Source organism: Heloderma suspectum, chromosome 1 (assembly GCF_057233095.1).
Source record: "Heloderma suspectum isolate Gila_16-S chromosome 1, 16-S_ref, whole genome shotgun sequence".
NCBI classification, from domain to species: Eukaryota; Metazoa; Chordata; class Lepidosauria; order Squamata; family Helodermatidae; genus Heloderma; species Heloderma suspectum.
In genome coordinates this window covers 67,737,374-67,760,249 of record NC_139458.1, presented here as the reverse complement: position 1 = coordinate 67,760,249, position 22,876 = coordinate 67,737,374, and the positions used below count along the sequence as shown (strand labels likewise).

The 22,876-nt window shown below is 41.0% G+C and overlaps 1 protein-coding gene and 1 pseudogene across 3 annotated transcripts in view; one reads left to right on the top strand and one right to left on the bottom strand.

The window, feature by feature from the left end:
- The window catches only part of FSIP1 (fibrous sheath interacting protein 1), a 123,489-nt gene that overhangs the window by 63,181 nt on the left and 37,432 nt on the right, over positions 1–22,876 (top strand). The gene's annotated exons all lie outside the window — the stretch shown is intronic.
- Positions 19,999–20,653, bottom strand: LOC146357316 (BTB/POZ domain-containing adapter for CUL3-mediated RhoA degradation protein 1 pseudogene; annotated as a pseudogene).

The window sequence follows — 22,876 nt, the reverse complement described above, 5'->3', positions numbered from 1 at the left end:
GGGTGGGTGTCTGGGGAATGAGAGGGCCTCAAGGGGACTTGGATTTAGCAGACATAAAGCTTCCCCTGACCCATCCTTGACACACCCCTAAAACACCTTACCACTGGCAGAACAGCCACAGCAGCGGAGCTTTCCTCCACCAGTTAGGGGAACAGACCTCCCTCTCCACAGGAGCTTTCTGCTGCTGTCCATAGAAGAAGAGGTCTGCAGTATCTTATGGCCCCTGGGCTGCTCTCCCAAGGACTACAGGATCACACTGTTAATGGACTAAGCTTGAATAGGCTATTTGGAGACTGTAAAATTACTTGTTTGCAATACATATTCAAAGCTTGTTATCTTCATTTTGATCGATCAGTTTGTTTATTTGTATATAGTCTTTCCACAAGAAAATTGCACTGAAGATGGCTTACATTGTAAGCCTTATAACAAACAAAATAACAGTAGAACAGCGATATATAACATGTACATCATGAATTTAAAAATTACTAGCAATAAAAGCAAAATAAAACAGGATATCAAAACATTTCAATACAATATTGAGTGTTTCATAAATACCCTATTCATTCATTCATTCATTTATTCATTCTTTCATTTAATTTCTATACTGCCCAATAGCTGAAGCTCTCTTCAAATAGCTATCCATTTAATGAATACAGTATAACTTGTCAAATCATCACAGCATCCTTAATTAAACATATTAACAAATTCTTTACATTCCCATTACCCTGGGTACAACAAAATCAATTTTAGTCAAGTTTTTTATGTACCCCTTTTTTTCAGTTATTGCACTCAAAGTACGTTCACTCAGATAAAAGAACAATATTCCATAAAGTCAAGTTCAGCTTGTGAATTAAGTTTGTAATAAGCAGCTTAAAATCAGTCTACCATCTCAAAGCACTACCCAAAAACAAAAGTGCTTAATGCTTTAATAATCTTACCCTGAGCATACAAGAGCAGCCAGACCCAGAACCCTCTAAACGAGGTTTGTCCTCTCATTCTTTGAATCAAGCAAGATGCTGAGGAGGAGCCAACCTCAGCCCGCACACAGGCAGAAATAAGAAAAGGGTCTCATGTGAATTATTCCCCAAGAGCTCTCAGGCCAAACCTGCCCTCTCACCACATGCTCAGCAAGAAAAGAGAAAGGATTGGCCCTTGTCCTCACTCCTCCTCAAGGGATGATTCCCTTTGCAGTTTCCCCCTGAGGAGGTGACGCACCAGCTGCAGTCCTGAGGGAACGCTTGTGCCCCTGGAAGTGGCTGCCAGAGCAGCCCACTCCATGATCCCCTACAGTCAGGAAAAGGTCTGCAAGAAAATTCTGTGCGAGGACACCAGAAGCTAGTCTTGCTGCCGCTACCAAGGCCAGAGGAGGACGCTCTGCCCTCCTCTTCAGACTCCAAGGGCTTCACATTCAAACACTGACAGAGCTGAAGACTCCACAGCCCTGTTGGAGCCGGAGCATGTGGAATAGGGTGTGCCCTCTTTAAGCGCCAGCAGTTTTGTTGTGGGGAGGCTGAGCCAGAAAAGGGGCTATTTAAATTCTCCGTTGACTCCAGACCTCTGCTGGAGTAACATCCCAGTTTGCTGTTCTTGGGTGTCAGTAGCCACCCTGAACTTTGCCCATCCTCACTCAGAGCTTTTCCTCTTCTTTACTCTTGCTCTGTTTTCCTGGTACTCCCCATGACTCTGCCGGGAGCAGGACACCCACTGTCACAGTCCTTCAGGGCTACGGCTTCTAAACTCAGGCTTATAATAGGTTTGCATTTCTGCTGCTCTCACCCTATGTTAGATTAAGGTGTTGCAGAGGGGGGCAGGGATGGACTCTAAATAACAACTGCCTCTCCTAAGGCCCAGGCTGCTGCCAATACCCACACTGCTGTTGTTAAAAGGACAGTGAAATGACAAAATAGTTTTGGAAATGGCAAAATGTGGGCGATTTCCCCTGTGTTGGAGATATGGGGCACACATCCCTTTAAACAACAACAGCAACAACAAAAATTAATGCTGGTATTTTAGTTTATAGACAAAGGAAGGCTATTTGTACTGAACAGTGTCCTTCCTCCAATTGAATGGGGGAATTCCAATGGCAGAGGAATTCTCCCTTCCCCTGCAGAACTCCACTTGCCCTCCAAATATGCTCCAGAATGGGGGTTGGGGGACCCTCCGGAGAAGATTTGGGCTGTTGGGGATTTCATGGGGAGGAGGGGAAGAGAAGCTCTTGTTTTATATGATTGATTGATTGATTGATTGATTGCATTTATATCCTGCCTTTTTCCTCTTGCAAGGAACCCAAGGCAGCTTACATTCTCCTCCTCTTCCTCTCCCTCTCCATTTTATCCTCACAACAACAACCCTGTGAGGTAGGTTGGGCTGAGAGTCTGTGACTGGCCCAAACCCAGTGAGCTTCCATGGCTGAGTGGGGACTAGAACCCGGATCTCCCAGCTCCCAGTCCAACACTCTAGCCAATATGCTGTGATTCTGCCAGAGCAAGTGCATTTGGGGTTCTTCAGAATTTATTTCTTTATTTGACTCGTACCCTGCCTTTCTACCAAAAATGGCACTCGAGGCAGCTTACAATAATTAAAAAACAGTAATAAAACAAATACATTAGACACAATTAAGAACAAAACAATAACAGAATAAAAACAACCTCCAACCCAACAGGCCCACTTACACACCAAAGGCCTGCTTAAATAAAGTGGCCTGCCTGTTTCTAAATTAATGTTTCTGAATTAATATTTCTGTCCTTAGACTTCTTATTTTTAATTATTTTGTAATATAGCAGATGATTTAGTAAAAATAGTGCATTTAAAAAACTGATTGGTGAGTTCTATTTAACTTTGAACATATAGACCCACAATTCCATTCATCTATCCATGAGTGCATTAACTGTATTTTAAGTAAATTGGATTAGTAAGGATTTATTGTCTGACTTTCTTCCCTTGAAAAAATAGTTCTTAGTGAAAAAAATATCCCAAGATTCTGCCTGAAATGCATATTTAAATGCATTTAAGACCCTAATTGAAAGTGAACATACTTTCTAGAACCTGTCCCACTTCTGGTTTTCAGTTTGATTTTCATTCATTTGCTCTTCTCTGGAAGGTATAGCAACCTTTTTTTCACATTCTTTCATCTTTTAGTGCCTTGGAAACAGTGGAACTGAGCTTTGTCTAGCAAGCTGCATTGTCATTAAAGCTTAGCATATAATTGACTTCCCAGGGCTTATTGCTTAGCATTGTTGAAAATAAACATACAACGGATAAGAAATTGAGAGATTTTTAAAATATTGAAAATTCTCTGGGAATTGCTATAAAGAAATACATTTCTCACCGAATGATACTTTCATTAGATTGTTCTTATTTCTAATAAAGACTTTTAACCCAAAATGGCTGAACTGATCTTGGTTTGCAGGGTTCGGTCTATATGGGCTGTGTTTGTGAAACAGGTTCACCAACTGCAGTGAGTCCTAAACTAAAAATACCCCTAACACTGCAGTCTTATGCACATTTACTCAGAATTAAGTCCTGCTGTGTTCAGTGGGTATAGGATTGCAGCCTAAGGGTAGTATCTAACGGGGCTTCTCTGCCTCCGCTGGTTCTGTGGCACACATGGGAACCACAGCTTCTATGATGGGGCTTTGGTGCTTCTAAAAATAAGCCACTTTCCAGATCAGGACAAGTCAGTGGAGCGATCCTCTGCGAGCACTGCTGACCTGCCTTGTTCCAGTAAGCAAGAATTTCCGCTTGTTTTTGGATTATTTTTGGAAGTGCCAAATCCCCTTTGCACAAGTGATGGGTCCTGTGATCACACGAGTACAATTGGATACTACCCCGTATTACCTCTCTGCTTTGTACATGCCCAAGACAAAATTTACAAATAAAGCTTATCAATAAGATTGCCAGCCCTTGAAAAAATGTATGTAGCCCAGAAGCAGATGCTGAACGGAGCTTACCAGCTCCAGATGAAGGTCCAAGGGCAGAGCACAGTGCAAAAGCTATTGCTTATTCTTACTTGTCCCCTGCAATTGAACAGTGCCATTCACACATATTGGAACCCACACATCATACACAATCCTGGCTACCCCAGGCAGCAGCAGCCTGTGGTAGGGGTCATGGGGCCACAGCCTTTTTTGTATATTTAGTCTCTAACTTCATTTCTTGGTATTTCTAAGGCCTAACCCCTTCTTACAACTATTCACTTAAGTTTAAAGATACATTTATTAAATTACTTATGTGACACAGCCAAGGCACAGGAGTTTCTTATGTTGCAGATGCAAATGCCAGAACTGGGAGGGTGTGTTGTGTGAGTCACTGCATGTGTTTTTAGTAAGGAAGCTGTGATAAACAATTGCTTATGTAAGTCTTCCTCATGTTTCCTTTCATGTGGAACCCAGAACCATGTGCGAATAAAACTGGTGGCACATTCTTCCTGGAAACAATTATTAGGATGAAAACCAAACATTTCACACATACTTTTTTGCTACAAACAATATGCAACAGAAAAACAAATGTTAATTCCTGGGCAATTATTTTGTTCAAATGTCTGAAGCTACTTACAGCTGTGTTCTATATATTTATGAACTTGAATAATTTAGTTTGAAAATTCTTAACAATTAACAAGTTCACAATGAATTAAAATTTAAATGCCTGAGTGAGTAGGCATGTTTTTGCCTGGTAAAGAAAAGATTGCAACATAGGAGTGAGACGAGCCTCTTTAGGGAGGGTATTCCATATTTGAGGGGAGAAAGCCCTTTCCCTTGTTACATAACATGCCTCCAATAAAGGAGGCACTTAGAGGAAGGACTCAGCAGAAGATCGTAAAACATGGGCAGGTTGAAATGCAAAGAGGTGCTCCTTCAGGTATTTGGGTCCTAAGCTGGTTAGGGCTTTAAAGGTAAGTACCAGCACCTTAAAATGGGCCTGGAAGCAAATAGGCAGCCAATGAAATAATTTCAAAGTAAAGCAAAAATGGCAGCCATATTCTGCACCAATTGAAGCTTCCAAGTCATCTTCAATGGAAGTATAATAACGCACTGCTGTAATCCAACTTAGAGGTTACCAGAGCTTGGATCGCTGTGGCCAGGCTGTCTCAATCCAGAAATGGCAGCATCTGGTGAACTAGCTGCAGCTGGCAAAAGGTACTTGGTGCCACCAAGGACACCAAGGCCTTTGGTGTCAAAGCTGGATTTAGGAGTACCTCCACACTGTGCAAGACCACACCCAGGATGGGAGAAATACCCATTTCTCAGACCCAAGAACCATCTATCCACTATGCCTCCATCTTGTCAGGATTCAGTTTCAGTTTATTGGCTCTCATCCAGCTCGTTACTGCATCCAGGCACTAGTTCAGCACCTTCACAGGCTCACTTGACTCAAATGTCATGGCAAAATAGCTGGGTATCATCGCCATACTGGTGACATCTCACTCCAGATCCTCTGGTGGTCTCACCCAACAGTTTATTATAGATATTAATGAGCTTGTGGGGAAGATAGAACCCTGTGGGATCCTATAAGAAAAGTGCCACAGGAATGAACAGAAATCCCTGCAGTGCTATTTTTTGGAACCAACCCACAGGTAGGAATGGAACTGCCATATCACCATGCTTCTCAGCTTCAACCCATGGAGTTGGTCCAGAAGGATACCCTGGTCAATGGTGTCAAAAGCCTCTGCAAGATCAAGGAGAATTAAAGAGTCACATTCCTGTTCCTCTCCGGAAAAGCGTTATCCAACAGGGCAGCCATGTGCCAAAATCAGGCCCCAAACCAGACTGAAATAGGTCTAGATAGGATGTTTGTATTTTCTATACTAATGTGGCTCTCCTTTCTGACAGTAACATTTTCCATTAGGTTAATAATGACAACCACTTACATAGTTGCAGAAGTTGTAGAGTACATGCATTGCATGTAGAATCTCCTATGTTTAGGGATGGGCAAAACAGCCTTCTGCTCACCTTGTAGTAAATCAGCCCTCTTGAGCAGCCCAGTCAGACACTGAAACCCCTTGACGGTGCCTAATTCCACTACATGCACATGCATACACGTGTGTGCACACACACACACACACACACACACACTGCTACCCTGTCCCTTTTTACTATTCTAGACTGACCTTGTCAAGATGATGATGAATACAAATTGTATAATTTTGTAACTTGAGCAAAAGGTACCGTTTGTATTTTCAAATAAAATGAAATTAAGGGCTTTTGGCCATTTCTACTTAATTTGTCTATCCAGATGTTTTCACACAGTGCCCTCACTTTGAAAGTCTCTGTGTTCCAATGTGCTCATAACATTTCTTTGTAAATGAGCTTCCCTGTTCACTTCAGTGGAGGGGAACCCCTTGCACACAAAGAAGCTCTTCTCCTTTTAAATGAATGAGGGAGCCCTTGCTGGTAAGACATACTCCATGTGTACTGATCTCAGTACTCGGCCCCTATAAGAATAAGAAGACTGGCGCAAATAGGTGCTTTAAAAGATACTCTCAAAATGCATAAATATCTTTACACAGGTACTGTCAGGATTCCCTTAGCCCCCGCTTTACTTCAACACCCAAGCATACACAGATGAGAGGCTTCAGTCTACAGCTTTTTAATACATTACTTCTCAGGGTCATACAGATGCAAATTCTCAGAGACTCTCTGTCTACAAAGGAATGCCTTCAGGGGATTCAAATGGAATTTACAAGAGTTGCCCGTTTGAAGGGGGAGGCGGTCTGGCTAGCTTAACTTAAGGGGGGGAGGTCCCTCTCTTCTCGTGAGGCCTCTAAGCGCGACTTCACGCAAGGACAATTGGGTAGACCGTCTAAGCTCCACCTCTGCCTTCTCTCTCTTTGCTCTGCGCCTGCATCTGGCATCTGTCAGGTCATCCTCCCCGAACCCCACCTCCTCCTGTTCGCTGCCTCTCACAGGGGTGGGGTGAGGAGGGACCCTCATGCTCAGCCATCTGGACTTTTGTAACCTGAGAAGCAGGCCTACTCATATTTGGACTAGTCTGGGAAAACACCTCCCCCATGTCTGACGGTTCTTCTTCAGAATCTGAACTGCTGTCCCACTCCCTGCGTTCCGAAACACCCCTGACAGGTACATAGAGGATAAAGTCACTGAGCAAGTTCTTTTCATTAACTTGTAAAATATTCACCATGTCCCATTCATCAAAGAGATCGAATGCAAATACAAATCAGTTTCTAGTATTTTTCTACTGCTTTTGTGATGTGTATACTCCAGTATACTGGAGGTCAGATGGACCTACCAGACCATAAAATCCAGCCAGCAAGAGAGCTGGAACTTAGGAGAGCTCAAGGATTTATTAAGTGATGTGAAACTCTGTTGTTTTGGGCATGTATTACATAATTGCTGTCTATGCAAGGCTGTTAAAATACCCTGGTAGTAATAACGCGGGCACTGTTTTATAGCGCAAGAGGAGATAAAAGAAGTTTCTTAGTCAGCACTTCAACAATATCACAGCACATGTCAGTTTTATTCTTGTGGAGCCTTCAGTTTTGGCAGATGTGCTCCATTCTGGGCGCAGTGTTGTAATTACCATATAAATTAAGCAGTTAAATAAGCTTGGTACAGCCTTTTCCCTTCTCCCAGATCCAGATTGCCAATACTGCACTGTGAAACAGGCATAATTCAGGCTAATTATGTTTAGAAGGCCACAATTTGAAATGCTGGCTCTTTCTTCCTATTCAAACTGGTCAAAAGTAAATTGAAGCTGTTTAGTTGCAGTGCAAACAGAAGGATCATTATTTCTGCACAACACACTCGCCATAATAGCATTCCAAGAAGGAGTTTAATCCTTCCAGATTTAATTCATAGCAGCTAATTATATTTCTGCATACATTCATACGCATTAAACTATATGTTTTTTTACTTCAGTGAATTGTAACTAGTTCTGTAATTGGATAGGGGAGGGAGAGGTTGCACTTTTTTTCTCCTTTTTAACAAGCATTATCCTTATATTTGATGGGATTGAGCTTTTTGTTGTAGTCAAAGACACAGCTGATGATGGTCATGCTTATTTTGCAAAATTTTATTAGAGTATTCTGAGCAAAACCAGAATCATATTACATTCATTTTGGAATTTACTCTACTTTTTCAGAGGATTAGGCTAGGCTGTGCATTCCTGTGTAAAAATAAATAAATGGTATTGTTTTTAAAACCACAATGTGGAAATTTACAGTACAAAGATTCAGTTGCATGTTCCCCTTTAGTATCTTATTTCAATATGGCTCCTTTCACTATAGGCTCTCCATGCATTTTACAAAAGTAGTTGCTTTTAATGCTGTGTTGGTTTTATTGTCAGTTTTTATTGTTGCTTCTATTGCTATTTTATTGTTTATGTTTTTAATGCTTTTAATATTTCAACTGTTTTTATGTATTTCATTGCTGTGAGCTGCCCTGGGAGGGCTTCTGCCCTGAAAGGTAGCCAAGAAATTTTTTAAATAAATAAATTTTGGAGGTTAAAGTGCATCTGTAAAATAAGGCTGCAGACACAAGAGTCATAACTAGCAGTTTCTGCACTCTGGGCAAACCTCAATGTTAACAAGGAATTTTCTTCCAGATTGTTTTTTATTTGTGACAAGCATATTCCTGTTTTATCTGTGCCATCATTTTCATAGCATATGTTCAAAATAAAATTATAGGATTCCTTTAGGATCCATGGGTTGGATCCAAAATCTGCCTTCGGTTGATGGAAGGGCTCCACTCACAGAAAGTGTTTCTGCCTGATTTGAGGGGATCCAGCACACCTCCGCTCACCCCATTCAGTTGGGGCCCCCTGCCCCCATGTGTAGCATTTTCAGAGGGCTGGAGGGGTTGCTGTGGGGAGAAAGGGGTGGTGAAGCCTTCTTCCATCAGACCAGTTGCATGTGCCTAAATCTGCATCCAGCCCCTAGTCCATTTATTTGAGGTCAGACCACTTCTGATCGCCATTCAGTTTTGTGGGTAAAGGTTTGATCCCCTGATCACTACCTTTTTGGTATAGTAGACTCAAGAACAGAACTGGAGACAGACCTCCTGTTGTTCTGAATGAGTATGAACTCCTAATTAGTGTTAAGAGTGCGTGAGATGGAGGATGGTTAAACATTTCCAGTGATGTTTGATATATAAGGTAACAACAAAAATCTTAATTATAGTGTGCATTATATTATCTAACCAGAAACTTGGCTATTTAGCCAGGTACAGAATGATTAAGTTAAACTGGGGCTGTGCTTTCATGGTTGACCTCTCATAGAGGGGGGGAAATAATAGGAACATGAATCTGGGGGGGGGATGTCAATTGTAAACTCAACATTGGCTGCAGAAATCACAGTGGAAATGTATCATAGCTGGGATGGGCATAAATTGTCACCTTTTTGTGTAAGAAACTCACTGAACTTTGCTTAATCTTTCATTCTTGTAAGTGTAGTGAAGGTATTTTTTTTTTTTAATCAAAGTAATGGATTATCCCCAGGGCCATGCTAGATGTGAAAAATCTGCCCTAGTCATGTAGAAGGCAGTGGGTGAAGTCCCATTTTAACAGCCAAAAGGGGTTTATGGGCAAGGGGTGCTAAACCTCCCCCCCCCCCCCCGTCTGTTCTCCCAGGCACTTTTCTTTCAGCTGAGTTGTTACTAGAGCTGAGCTTGACTTGGAGAAAATGCTTTGGGAGAAGGGAGGTAAATGGTGAGTGGGAATAGGGTTCTGCATTGTCCATCCACACATTCCCCACCCATTTCTACTTGATTGTAGCAGATCTGGATGTAAACACACAGATCTACTGGTGTCATGTCTAATTTGTCTTTGGTCTTTTGAAAATGCAATTTGTACAATTTGGGGCTGCCAGGTTATTAGCTTTGAGAATGTCATTGGTAGTGTGTCATGAAGGTAAAATATACTATTTTCATACAGTGGGCATAATGCAAAGTAGTTTGTGTACAAAGGATTCTCTTTTTCTCCTATAAAAGAAACTGGCCACCTGTGATTTTTTGCACCTGTAGGCTTGTGATCAAAAGCTATAATTTGCACAAGTTGAACCAGGATAGCTGGGAAATGTTTTGCAGTTTCCAAATCTTTATAGCAGTACCTGGATACAGCTTGTCTTTCCCTAAAGAAAAATTCATAGTAGCTAACAGGGAATTTATCATATTTGCAGATACTAAATATTATTACATCGGTAAAACACTGGGCCACGTTTGTACATCACACTAAACTGTAGTTGAGCGTGGCATTAATAAGCCACCATGAGCCTCTGGTTTGTGCAGTTCCCTTCACTTCTCCTTGTCTGGTGCAGCCAGGGGGAACAATTTGGAAGCTTCTGCTTTTGCTTAAACGTGGTTTATCTTTTCATCAACACGGGCAAACTATGGTTTCTTTGAAATTAACCAACTTGAAAGCGTGCTTTTAAATAGGTTTTGCATGCATTTACTTTATTTTAAGACAAAACATCTGTGCTCATGTTTACTGGGAAAATTGCCACTTTTTCAGCTGTGTTTAGTATTTCAGTGTTTGCCACAAAATTGTACTGAAATACTTAGGATGGATCTATAGGCTAAGGCCGCAGCCCTATCACACTTAGTTGGTAGCAAGTTCCATTAAACTCAGTAGGGCTTCTTAGTTGATCTGTATAAAATTGCACTCTTAGTTGCACTTAGTTCCCATTTAAATCAATGGGACTGATGTCATAGCTAAATTGTTCTACTGATGGGATCGAACTTCAACTAAATTAGTCTAGATCCGTGTGTGTGTGTGTGCGCGCGCATGCACATGGGACCAACAAAACAGAAAAATTAATTTTGAAACAAAACGTTTCAACTTCTGCCTTCTTCTGCTGCTCTGTTATGAATAATTAACTGCAACCTTCTGAGATCCAGAACAAACTTGTCTGAAGTGCTGTTTGATGCTTTAAAAATCACACACACACATGTATGTGTGTGCATGTGTGTGTGTGTATACATACATATATAAAATATACACACTGAGTTCAGTAGAGAAGGTTATATGCACACATCCCGTTACATTTGCACAGTTGTGTACCCCTATCCCACCTTCAAACACTGGAGTCCATAAATACTTTTAGGGTAATGGTGTCTGTTCTATTCAAGTTTCATAACTTTTGAACACTACTAGCAACAAGAAAAACCTGTAATGTAAAACTAAATCTGCAGTTTTGTTTTTGATTTTTAATTTTCCCTAATTGGATTACTTTCACTAATCTTATAATTTCCAGAACAGAATGTGCATAAAGTATTCTCTAACCTCACTCACTTCAGTATGTCCCTTCCAAATTATGTTTTGTTTAGTAATAGCTTCCTGAAGCTATGTTTTGCTACTTGACTAACCAGTGTGGCTAGAGTGTTGGACTGGGAGCCGAGAGGTCCAGGTTCTAGTCCCCACTTGGCCATGGAACCTCACTGGGTGACTTTGGACCAGTCACAGACTCTCAGCCCAACCTACCTCACAGGGTTGTTGTTCTGAGGATAAAATGGAGAGGAGGAGGATAATGTATGCCACTTTTATTATGTAATACATAATAAACAAACAAATATAAACAAACAAATAAATATAGAACATGGTTTTGATTTTTAACCTATGAATGCCTTTACCATCATATGGTAAATTGTTGTTTTAAGGAAACATTGGGCAGGATTCAACAGTGGTCTTACATGCGCGGCCGGCTCTGCTGATCCCAGTCCACTCATGGCCAGTTCTGCCATTTCTGGTCCACCAGCAGCCCCTACTGCTTCCAGGGGCAAGTCCTGAAATGAGCAGGTCATGGAATAAATGGTAAATTCTCCCAATGGAGGGATGTAAACACTGCGATCCTACAGGAGCCTATATTGGGGCCAGTGTTTTACAAGTTATTTATAAGTTTTCTGGAATTCGGAGTGAGCAGTGAAGTGGCCAAGTTTGCTGATGACACCAAATTATTTAGGCAAAACGGGATTGTGGGGAGCTCCGGAAGGATCTCTCCAAACTGGGAGAATGAGCATCAAAATGGCAAATGCAGTTCAATGTAAGCAAGGTAAAGTGATGCACGTTGGGGCAAAAAATCCCACCTTCAAGCATAAGCTGATGAGGTAGAGGTGATGGAGCAAGAAAGAGATCTTGGGGTTGTGCTGGGCAGCTCGATGATAATGTTGACCCAATGTGTGGATGCTCTGAAAAAGGCAAATCCCATATTAGGCATAATTAGGAAAGGAATTGAAAATAAAACTGCCAATATCATACTGCCCCCATACAAATCTATGGTGCAACCACACTTAGAATATTGTGTACAGTTCTGGTCACCCCCCGAAAAGGATATTGTAGAGTTGAAAAAAGTGCAGAAAAGGACAACTAAAATGATGAAGGGGCTGAAGCAACTCCTCTATGAGGAAAGGTTTTAACATCTGGGATTGTTTTGCAAGGAAAAAGGCGAGTAAGGGGAGACATGATAGTGGTGTACAAAACTATGCATGGTGTGGAGAATGTGGATAAAGAGACATTTTTCTCCCTCTCTCATCGTACTAGAAACTGGGGTTATCCCAGAAAGCTGATTGGTGGAAAATTCAGGACAGTTAAAAGGAAGTACTTCTTCACATGGTACATAGTTAAACTATGGAATTCACTTCCACAAGATGTGGTGATGGCCACCAATTTGGATGTCTTTAAAAGGGGATTGGACAAATTCCTGGAGGATAAGGCTATCAATGGCTACTAGTCCTGATGGTTATGTGCTACCTCCAGTATCAGAGGCAGTACACCAGTTGGTGGGGAATATGGGTGGGAGGGTGCTGTTGCACTTACGTCCTGCTTGTGGGTTTCCCGTGAGCAGCTGGTTGGCCACTATGTGAACAGTATGCTGGACTAGATGTACCTTGGTCTGATTGACCAGGAGCATAGTTGTTCTTATGTTCTTACATAAGCCTTTTGAACAATTGAAATACGTTACAATAATGCTAAGTATTATTATAAGTGTAATTAATATGTTTTCCTTCCTATGTGATATTTATATGTGTTTTAAGAATGGGTTATTACAGCTATGCTTTTAAAAATCAGAAGCAGCCCTAAGATAACCCTTCACTGAAAACAAAGAAGAAAAACAATGTCCTCCCCCATTCCATTTCTGTATCTAGGTGGAATTAATAGTTTTAAAAAGTTAATTATTGCAACTATGTGAGTCAGCTAGAAAATACCTGCAAGAGCTACTGCAGTTTAAATTAAATTCAATCAATCATTAACACGAACCTTACAAATGAATGCCCCTTGCATTGACTTAATTTAGTGTACAAAGGCAGAAGATTGTCATATAAGCATTTCAAGTGAAACCCTGTACACTTATGATAACACTTGATGAATTATTCTTGCCTCCAAAAACAATAATTATGCAATCTTTACCAGTACTTATGCATATTTCAGTTTAAAATCGGTATGGTGAATGCAGTCTAGAAATCATTAAACCTGCTTGTTCAGCATTTGTATATTAAACTAAATGTGACTGAATACTTTGCTTTATCAGAATGTTTCATACTTCAAAAAATAAAACAAGTCAAAATTGTACCATTTTGACCTCCAAGTTAGCTTCGGATGTGATGATGATCCAGGGCTAGGATTGGCGAAAGAGACAACAATGAACAGGAACTAAATGCGTGCTTTCTATGTTTGTATCAGAACTTTCACATCTGCCTTCTGTGAAGAGATGAGTGTTTCCTGATAAGGGGGCAGCTTGCCACAGTAAAGAGATTAAATGAAAAACTAAAGTTTCATTTGCCTGATGCCGCACATGAAAATATGATCTAGTATTTGTCCTGTAATTCAAAACAAATGCTCACCAGATGAAAATTATCGGGAAAAATAATTCTCGGATGGTTTTACCATATTAAAAGTACCAGAAAATCTGGGCCTTAGGTTGCTTTATTCGAAAATCCTAGCTGTGAATTCCACAGTACTGCTGTGACTTGCTGGTTTCAAGTCTTCACACCTTAAACTATATTCAAGAGTAATCAAATAAAAGGGTAGAAAATATGCACATAGGCACTTGGCACAAACTCTTTTTCCCTTAGCAGGTCACAGTGCTGAATTGCCAAACCATATTTAATTTGCTACAATGAAAGAGACAAATCAAAGCCAGAATTCTTAAATATCTACTTCAGAGTAGTTTACTTATTTATTTTATTTACAGGATTTATATACCGTTCCATATCTAGTAAGATTCCCAAGTGATGAACAATAAAAAGAAAGAAAAAAGAATCAAAATGCAAAATTAATATATTTAAATCAAATTATATAAATAGAATCATGGTTGGTCAGGCAGGGAAGGCATGTTTAAATAAAAATGTATTCAGCAGGCTCCAAAACCAAAACAGCATTGGTGCCTACCTGACATCAACTGGGAGTTGCACAGAGAAGGAGCCAGTGCACTGGGGCTTGGGGAGGGCAGGGGCAGAACCGGCGGAGGGTGCTCAGCCTTCCGCAGACCAGATTAGGCCTGTGGGCCAGAGGGTGGCCTCTCCTGTGCTAGAGGGTGGTCTACTAACCAAGGCATTTTTCTTTTCTGTACCTCACATGCCTGCACATTCTGTTCTGTACTGAATGTGCATCTTGTTGAGAACAAAAATCTATAAAAAATAAAGTTCATGTTTTTGAACATTGAATGAGTGTTTGAATGAAACAGCTGTTCCTTATTTTAGCAAGAGCATAGTGCATAAATCCACTGTGTGCACACCACTGTTCTGATTAAAGCCCCCCTTAGATTCATGTTGGAATGAGCCGTGTGCAAGTTGTGTGTCTGTGTGAATGAGGACACATAGCAGGAAGGTGATTTTAAACTAAAAGGAGATAGGTTTTAGGTTAAGCAGTCAGAATACCTTAAATATAAAAGCAGTTGCTAAGTTGAGGTTATGGAATCTCCTCCTTTGGATGCTTTCAAGAGAAGGTTGAACAGACATCTGTCAAAGATGCTTTGGGTGTAGGGATATCCTATCTCTGCATATAATTGTGCTGGAGTTTCCCTTAAATTGCTTTTGTGTCAAATCCCATACTACTCCATAGTACTTTGGAGTTTGTCAGGACTGGCTTAAGACATTTTGCTGCCTATGCTGGAGCAGCAAATGCCTCCCTCCCCCAGCCAAGCTGCATAGTACCCAAGGTTGGTCAAGTTATTTTGGCACAGAGGCAGCTAAATTCCACTCTTCCTCTCTGGCAGTAAAACTCCAATAATAATAAATTAAATAACTAACAATTTGCTGCCCTTTCATGACATTCAAAATCAGCTGCCTGAGGCAGCCATTTCATTCTACCTAATGGTAGTGTAGGACTGGTCCTTCTGTGTATTGGCAGGTCTGACTGTGAGTCACCCCTTTAGATCAAAACCTATATCCCTGAACAATCCTAATTCACCTTGAACAAATCTATGAGGCATATTTCATTACCGTGAAATATTTTGACATTTTCTCCCATACTAAACAAGGTTTACAGCATAATTAACAACACTATTTAACAGAATATTTATTCAAATCCTTATGCTACCCACCTCCTTGTTCAGCAAAAGGAATGCTAAAACCTTTCAAAGCACAACCATTTTAAAAGAGATTATGTAGAAAAGAAGTGTAAACCCTGAATATATATAAGTTATCTATCTGGCAGTCTGACTGTAATTCATGTTCTTCCAACGTTGCTACTGCTGAATCACTTACATTCTGTTATCATTGAACAGAGGCAAAAAATTCTAAGGTACATTGCAGACTGACAGGTACAAGATAACTTCTTAAAATATAGCATGGTTTAAGTTTGCAAAACAACCCATTAAAGAGATGCAGAAAACATCTTAGAGTTCTTCATGAGGCCTCCGTTATTTTGGAATGCACCTGTGGAGATTATAGTGTCTCCTTAAGAGGGCTTTGGATGCCATTTTTTGTGGCTCCCCACTGAGATTACAACAGGAGACAGCTATTTAAATAAAGAAAACTAATTTACAGTTTCTCAGAAAATAATCTTATTATGCTTTGTTCTCAGCAGAGAAAAGGCACTGTGAGATGATTCACACATTATGTCTTTTTGGGTGTACACCTAAAAATGCGATGTGTGAAGAAGGCAAACAATACCATAGGGTGATTGTATGTCCTCTTTTACAGAGGGCTGTTCTCTGTTTTGAAGGTGTCCTCTGTTTGAAGGACTGTCCAGTTCAAGTCCTGTTTAAAAATAAAGAACAGTCAGAAGGAAGAGCTGGGTCTTGAAGTTGCCCATCAACAGTACCTGGACAGCAGACTGAGCAAGGCACACAGGTCACCTGGTCACAGTGTTCCACACTATGGTGAGATGTACTGTATTTCTATTTAAATTATAATATTTCTAAATTTGTAGCTACACATATAAATCAACATATTAAACTTTATGCAAATTGGTGTCCTCCTTTGTTCTGTTTGTGGGTGGTGCATTTCCTCTTTTTGGGGAGTTCATAAGTGGCCACCCTAACCTGGGAATATGTGAATTATACAGGTTCACTCTTCTGAGAGGAAGGATTGGCTACAATTCCCTTTTGAGTGGAAGCTTGGTAGAAGAAACTCCCTAAAATGTAAATTATGTTTTCAAATACATTTGCATTAGAAGAGTTTACAAGAGGTTGTTAGGTGAACAGGTAGCGTGAACATTCTTCAGTTACCTTTAGCAATGGAGGAATTAATGTTATTGTGAAACTATAGTCTGCAGAGGGTTTTAATGGCATTGGGGACGTTTGCTACTTACAGTGTTCGGAATCATTGTTGTAATTCACTTGGAATTTATCCCATTTCTTTTAAAACTCCCAGAGAGGTAAATTCTATAGCCTATTTAGACACCTTGTGACATTCTTTACCTTTTGGTTAGCAAGTATTATCTCATAGGTGCTTGGATGAAATCCAGTCATCTCCCTAATGGTCCAAATTAACAGATGCATTCTCTCTTATCTGTGGCAGCATATTTGATATTGAAAATTGCTGTTATGTCTCCTTTAAGTTAAAAGATCACAAAGTTAAAACTCAGATTTCTGTAATTTAATGTGTGTCTGATTCAAACATGGTGGAAGAAAAATGATTTTGTGGTCCCACCCTACAATCCTTCAGGGTCTGGGAATCCCTGCTTAAGACTGTAAACTCTATCCTGAGATGATAGATGAGCAAGTGACAGTTTGACCATGCTTTCAGATCCAGATCTCTTAAAAAAATCCCCAGCACAAACCTCCGGTCAGACTCAGTTTGACTGGAGTTTGATTTGCAGAAACTGGTAGTGATGCTTTTCATTGCATATAGATAAACATTACCTGCTAAAGGCCACAGACCAAGCTGCTTCTGGAGGCAAAGATATAAGGGCCAACTGAAAAATGTTATGATGTACACTTTAATGATGAATACTAATGATGTAGTAAGACTGATCAGCACTGTAACAGATGGAGGTTGATGCATCACAGCAAGTCATATATGGCTCTTGTGTATGTTCAATCATACACTGGCACTAGGACACAAATGCCTCTGTGGACCATACTTGATAATGTGATTATGCAGGGTATGGTCTGACATGAAGGCACAGAATATCCAACAAACATGCTTAAGCTAAAGCAAATCTGGGTCTGGTCATTGCCTGGATGGGAGACCAGCTGGGACAATCTATATATGCTGCCTTTAGTTCTGTGGAAGAAAGGTAGGATATCAATGTGATGTAGCAGTAAGATCAACAACTCTCTGAAACAAAAAGGGTATAATTGATTTCCTTTTTGCATTAAACACACTAATAGTGCGATCATATTTTCTTTGATTCTGTATCTACTCTGAAGTAAGGCCGACTGCATTCAGTGTGCCTTACTCCTAGATCAATGCATGTAGGATTGCACCCTAAGCTATGACAAAAGATGAAACTTCAGAAAATCTCAACAAAAGGGACTGGTTTCAGTATTAAACAGAAATTGATAAATATATTTTATGTTTTCAAAAGTGCCATTAAGCTCTCCCCCCGTCCCATACCAATCTAACAAACTATAAGCCATGAAATAAAAAATAAACATTTAGAAGTTATTTTAAAATATTTAATTGTTTGTCTTACATAAAGGGGATGCAGGTAGAGTAACTCTTCACTCCTTTCTCACTTTTTAAAGAGCCAAGTAGTTCATTCTCACCTTTCACATTTTTTGTTGTTGTTTTTTTCTCTCTTTGGACATTTAGAATGGCATACTGTGCTTTATCAGGCTGATTAAAAACAGACAAAGTCCAGCAAACTTAAAGTATTCCCATACGTCTTGATAAATGTGAAGTAAAAGCATGACTCTCAGAGGCATTTGCACATGGGCAGCGTACTTCATCACATCGTATTTTTACAAATGACATCATGTGAGCTCCCGATAAATACAATCTGTGACTTTTGCCACATTTAGGTAAGGTCAGGCTGGGGGGGCAGATCAGAAAATTAAATGTGTGGAAACTAAGTCTAGACATAAATATCTCTATCTGTGACCTAATTCTATTCAAGTATATGATTTATGTGTGATTTTCAGATGCCTTAAAAAATAAAATGGGGTCCCTACTGGGCTTTTTCCCCCACTGAAAACTAAGCAGACTCTCTACTTTCTTCCTGCTACACATTAAATCAGGCAATGCATAGAGGTCAAGTCTCTCTGCTAGCAAAGGGCAAAATCCCTGTAGTCACATTACCTTTTAAAGCAAATGTGTGGTATCTAAAGCAAACGTGTAATATCTGTTCTTGGTAATCCTGTCTAATGGCACTGGATAGTATATCATTCAAAGGCAATAGAGACTTGGGGTCAAAGCCAACAGTTTCTGCTGGTTAAGCAATGACTGCATGCAAGTATCTGGCAATGGGTGTGTATCTTGCCTGTCCACTAGTTGATGTAAATGCAAGTTGATTTTGCTACTGTGCTACTATTTTATTGCCTTGTTGTATACAGCCCCCTTGCCAACTATATATTGTAATCTACCAGATACTCTATTTTATTTTTTAAAAAATAGTTTTATAGCAGTCAGTTTGTGAGTCAGTTTGCTGGGTGCTCTGTTGCAAGGTAGTGATGGAGGTATGAGGGCTGCTGAATCTCAGCACCTCGCAGGTGTGGGTTGCCGAGTGTCTAGCAGTGTCTAGTATGGACCACTTATATCAGGATTTTTAGGTGCTGTCCAGCCCAGTTTATACAGTCAACAGAATCAGGTGGTAAAGCTTTTTCTGGATTATATCATTTTAAACTGCAGGTGTGGCATCGAATATTTCAGTGTACTGTTCTCTTTGAAAACAACTTCTTGTTCACAGAAAACTAACATGTTATGGAGGGTTCAGCTTAGCTTTCTCCTTGACATCTTATATTTCTGTGCACGGAATTCATTTTGTTGGGAAGCATTCAAAATCTACACCCCCTCCCTCTCAAAAACATGTCATGTACAGGTTGAAGTGGTACATTTCAGGAAAAGCTTTACTACTTTATTCTGTTGGGTGTGTAAAACTATTCCTCATTCTTGCTCTCCATCTTTAGAATTGTCTTCCTCCCAATATTTGCCAACCCCTAAGCATCTTCTAGAGACATTTTTTTGTGTAGACAACCATTTGGTGAACATAAATGGGTGTATGAAGCTGCCCTGTAGAAGTCCCATGCAGCTGACTAAAATCTGATCACAGTCAATGCTAGAAGGATGGGTCTGGAGTGCAGCAGCATACCCTGCCTCCAACCTTTCCATGTTGATTGTATCCGTATCTCCGCATGTACATGGGATACACATTCAAAAAGTTCAGGATGTGGGTGGAGGCTCAGTAGAACTCAGGGCAGGACCAGCAGGTGCAATCCTGTTCCCTACCCACTCCTTCTCTAGCAGAATTTAGTCCTCTGCACAGGACTGCTGAGTCAGAGCATTGTAGCATTAACTCAGTACTGTGTCCTCTGACGGGCATCACCTCTCCTGAGGTCTCAGTCAGGGATCTTTCTTAGCCATGCTGCTACTTGAGATCCTTCTAACTGGGGATTGAACCTGGGAAGTTCTGAATGCAAAGCATGTGGTCTAACATGCTTATCTCTATCTAAAGGATAGGTAAGATTGATTCTACCACTCTCAGTTTGAAATGTCTGGCTTTAAAATATTTTCTGTTATTCAGTAATTTCACCACAGGCTTGGAGCAGCTTGAGATAATCTGCTGCTCCTCCTTGGGAGGTGTCACCATGGGGATGTGGCAGAGGTGGTCAAAGGCCTCACTCTTTTGCTGTAGGGCAAGTTGACAGTCCTCAACCAAGCCTTGGATGAGGTAGTACTGGGCCTCAGACAGCACTTCCTCCAGCTCCAACTGGATTTAGGCAGGGAAACGGAGCCATCTCGCAAGTAGTTCAGGATGGTTCCAAAATGGCATCTACTCCAGTCAATCAAGATCCAACCTTCACTATCCGTGAGCACCTCCATCCTGCAACTGAACATAGCCTTGAGCATGGCGTCTTGCTTGGTAAGGGTTTGCACTGTGGTATAACGCAGGGACCCTCCCATGTTCAGCTTGACATACTTGCTGCTGGGGTTTAGGGGTTTGAGATCAAAGGTCCCACTGGCTACTGCTCCCCCGCCATCCCGTCGCTGCTGGGTTAGGACCAGCGATCACAGTTCTCCAGGGGTGGGACTTGATCTGCTGTTGCCTCAGCTGACATAGCCACCTCCTCAAAGGGAATAGGGTGGGTTCAGCCCAGGCCCCTCCCCTTTAGTCCTGCCTGGATTCAAGAGCCCAGTGACCAGCTAAGATGTCTAAACCGAAGAGGAAGAAGGAGCATATGTACCTCAGTCCCCTAAAATGTTTTCAAAATGTTTTATAATATAGCATTTGATTTTTAGAGGGCTGTTACTCATGTTCGATCTCCGTGAATAGGATTGGTTATAAGCCTAAAAAAGTAAAATAAATAGCTAGTTTGGTGCGTTTGTTGAGTTTGTTTAAGCAAACCATCGCAACAGGGTTAGGCTGTGTTCCAGAGAAAAGAAGTGTATGCATGGGAGAGAACTATACATGCAGCCAGAGCTTTCTTTGCTGTTTTTGCTGTACACAGCTATGACAATGGTATCCTCCTGTTTGTTTTTGACTGGATATTTACGCCCTCAGGGAAAGGCTGTGCATATGCTGTCTACAACAGGCTGCCACATAGCACTGTAAAGCATGTGGATCTGCACAATATGTTGATTTTTACTGGATTGGGCAGTAATTTCTAAAGAAACAACAGAGCTGTGTGAAATACATAAATTTGACTAATTCAAACAAAAGTCCATCAAACAGTAATACAACTATATAGAATAACAATAGTTTAACTGTGAAACATTTCAAATACAATACACAAACATTTGCATAAATCCAGACTGTATTTCCAAAATAAACTAAAAAAAAATTCTGCTACAGAAAGAAGCAACCAAAATAATCATGGGGCTAGAGCACCTTAACTATAGGAGAAGGCTAAAACATTTGGGGGTTTTAGCTGAGAAAAAACATAATAGAAGTTTTTAAACTTATGAATGACATAGATTGTATGGACAGAGAAAGCAAATTCTCTCATGTTCATAATACTAGAACTCAAGGCCACCCAATGAAACTGATAGGTAGTACATTCAGAACAAACAAAAAGTACTTCTCCACATAATAAACTTAAAGAGCAATCCTATGCTCCTAGACAACATCTGGGGGACATAGGATATTTCAGTTTCTTGGATTTGAGCTCAGAGACAAGGGTCTGAGCTCGGAGCCAGGAAACTGTGCTCCAACTCCCCTCCCCACACCATCACAGCCAGCAGAGAGACCTGCGCTGGCTGCTGTTACGAGCTTGCAAACTCGAGTTTGTAGGAGGGGAAAGGGAGTGTTCCTGAGGGCAGGAAGGGGAGGAGACTGCGGACATGGGAAGACAAGGTATCCCCAGCTGTCCCCAGACTCCTTTCCTCCCCCTCCCTGAAGCATCTGCTAGAAGGGCAACATCGGTCGTCTACCTAAAATGTAGAGCAGGAGGAGCAAGGCGCCTCCCATTCTGCACAGAATATTCATAAGCCTCCACATTCAGACGCTTACAAGTAGCCAGGGTGCATCCCATAGGCCTGTGCCCTTAGGATATTTACTGTTATTAGATGTGATGGCTACAACTTAGATAGCTTTAAAAAAATTGTGGAGGGCACTACTTTTTTACTTATTTTATTTATAAGAGAAAAAAGTACCCTGCCTTTCTGATGCCTACTCATAATTCAAGGCAGCTTGCATCAATTGAAACTGCAATCTCACAATAAAACTGAAGCATCAATAAAAATTAAAATGTAGTAGAGGCCAACATGACAGATAAAAGCAATCTTCAAATTAAAACATTATCTACCTTGGCAGTGCAAAGGCCTAATGGAATCAGCCTTCATTAGCTGGTGGAAAACAGCAAGAACTGTAGCAGAAATCCGAGTCACGGCACCATTTATGTAGCAGAAATCAGTGTTAGAAGCCCCGGGTGAAGATCTGGCAGAGCTAACGGTGTTTCCACCCGCTTATGCCCCGCTTCCACCCCGGGCCCATGTTACTGTAAGACCGCCTCGTCGAAATCCTGAGCCCTTGCCATCCTCCCCTTCCGGAGGCACTGCCCCGCGCCTCGACTTGGAATTGACGCCATCAGTTTCAAGCCCCACGGGCATTAATTCACCGATTTCAGCTACGGTCCTCAACTCTCAGATATTGCCTGCTGAGGCTTCCATCTCTACAGGATCGGGAGATTCCCCTCTTACACCTCAGTCAGCATTAATAAAAGAGGCTGCAGAATTGAGGAGTTGGATAGAAGAGGTAGTAAAATCAGCAGCAGCCCTTACAGAGATGTGCTCACTAAAAGAAGAGGGGTTGAGCCCGTCTACGGCTCAGCAGTCAGGGAGTGAAGCCCAGCCTCTGCTTCCTCTGAGGCAGATAACTCAGATGGTGC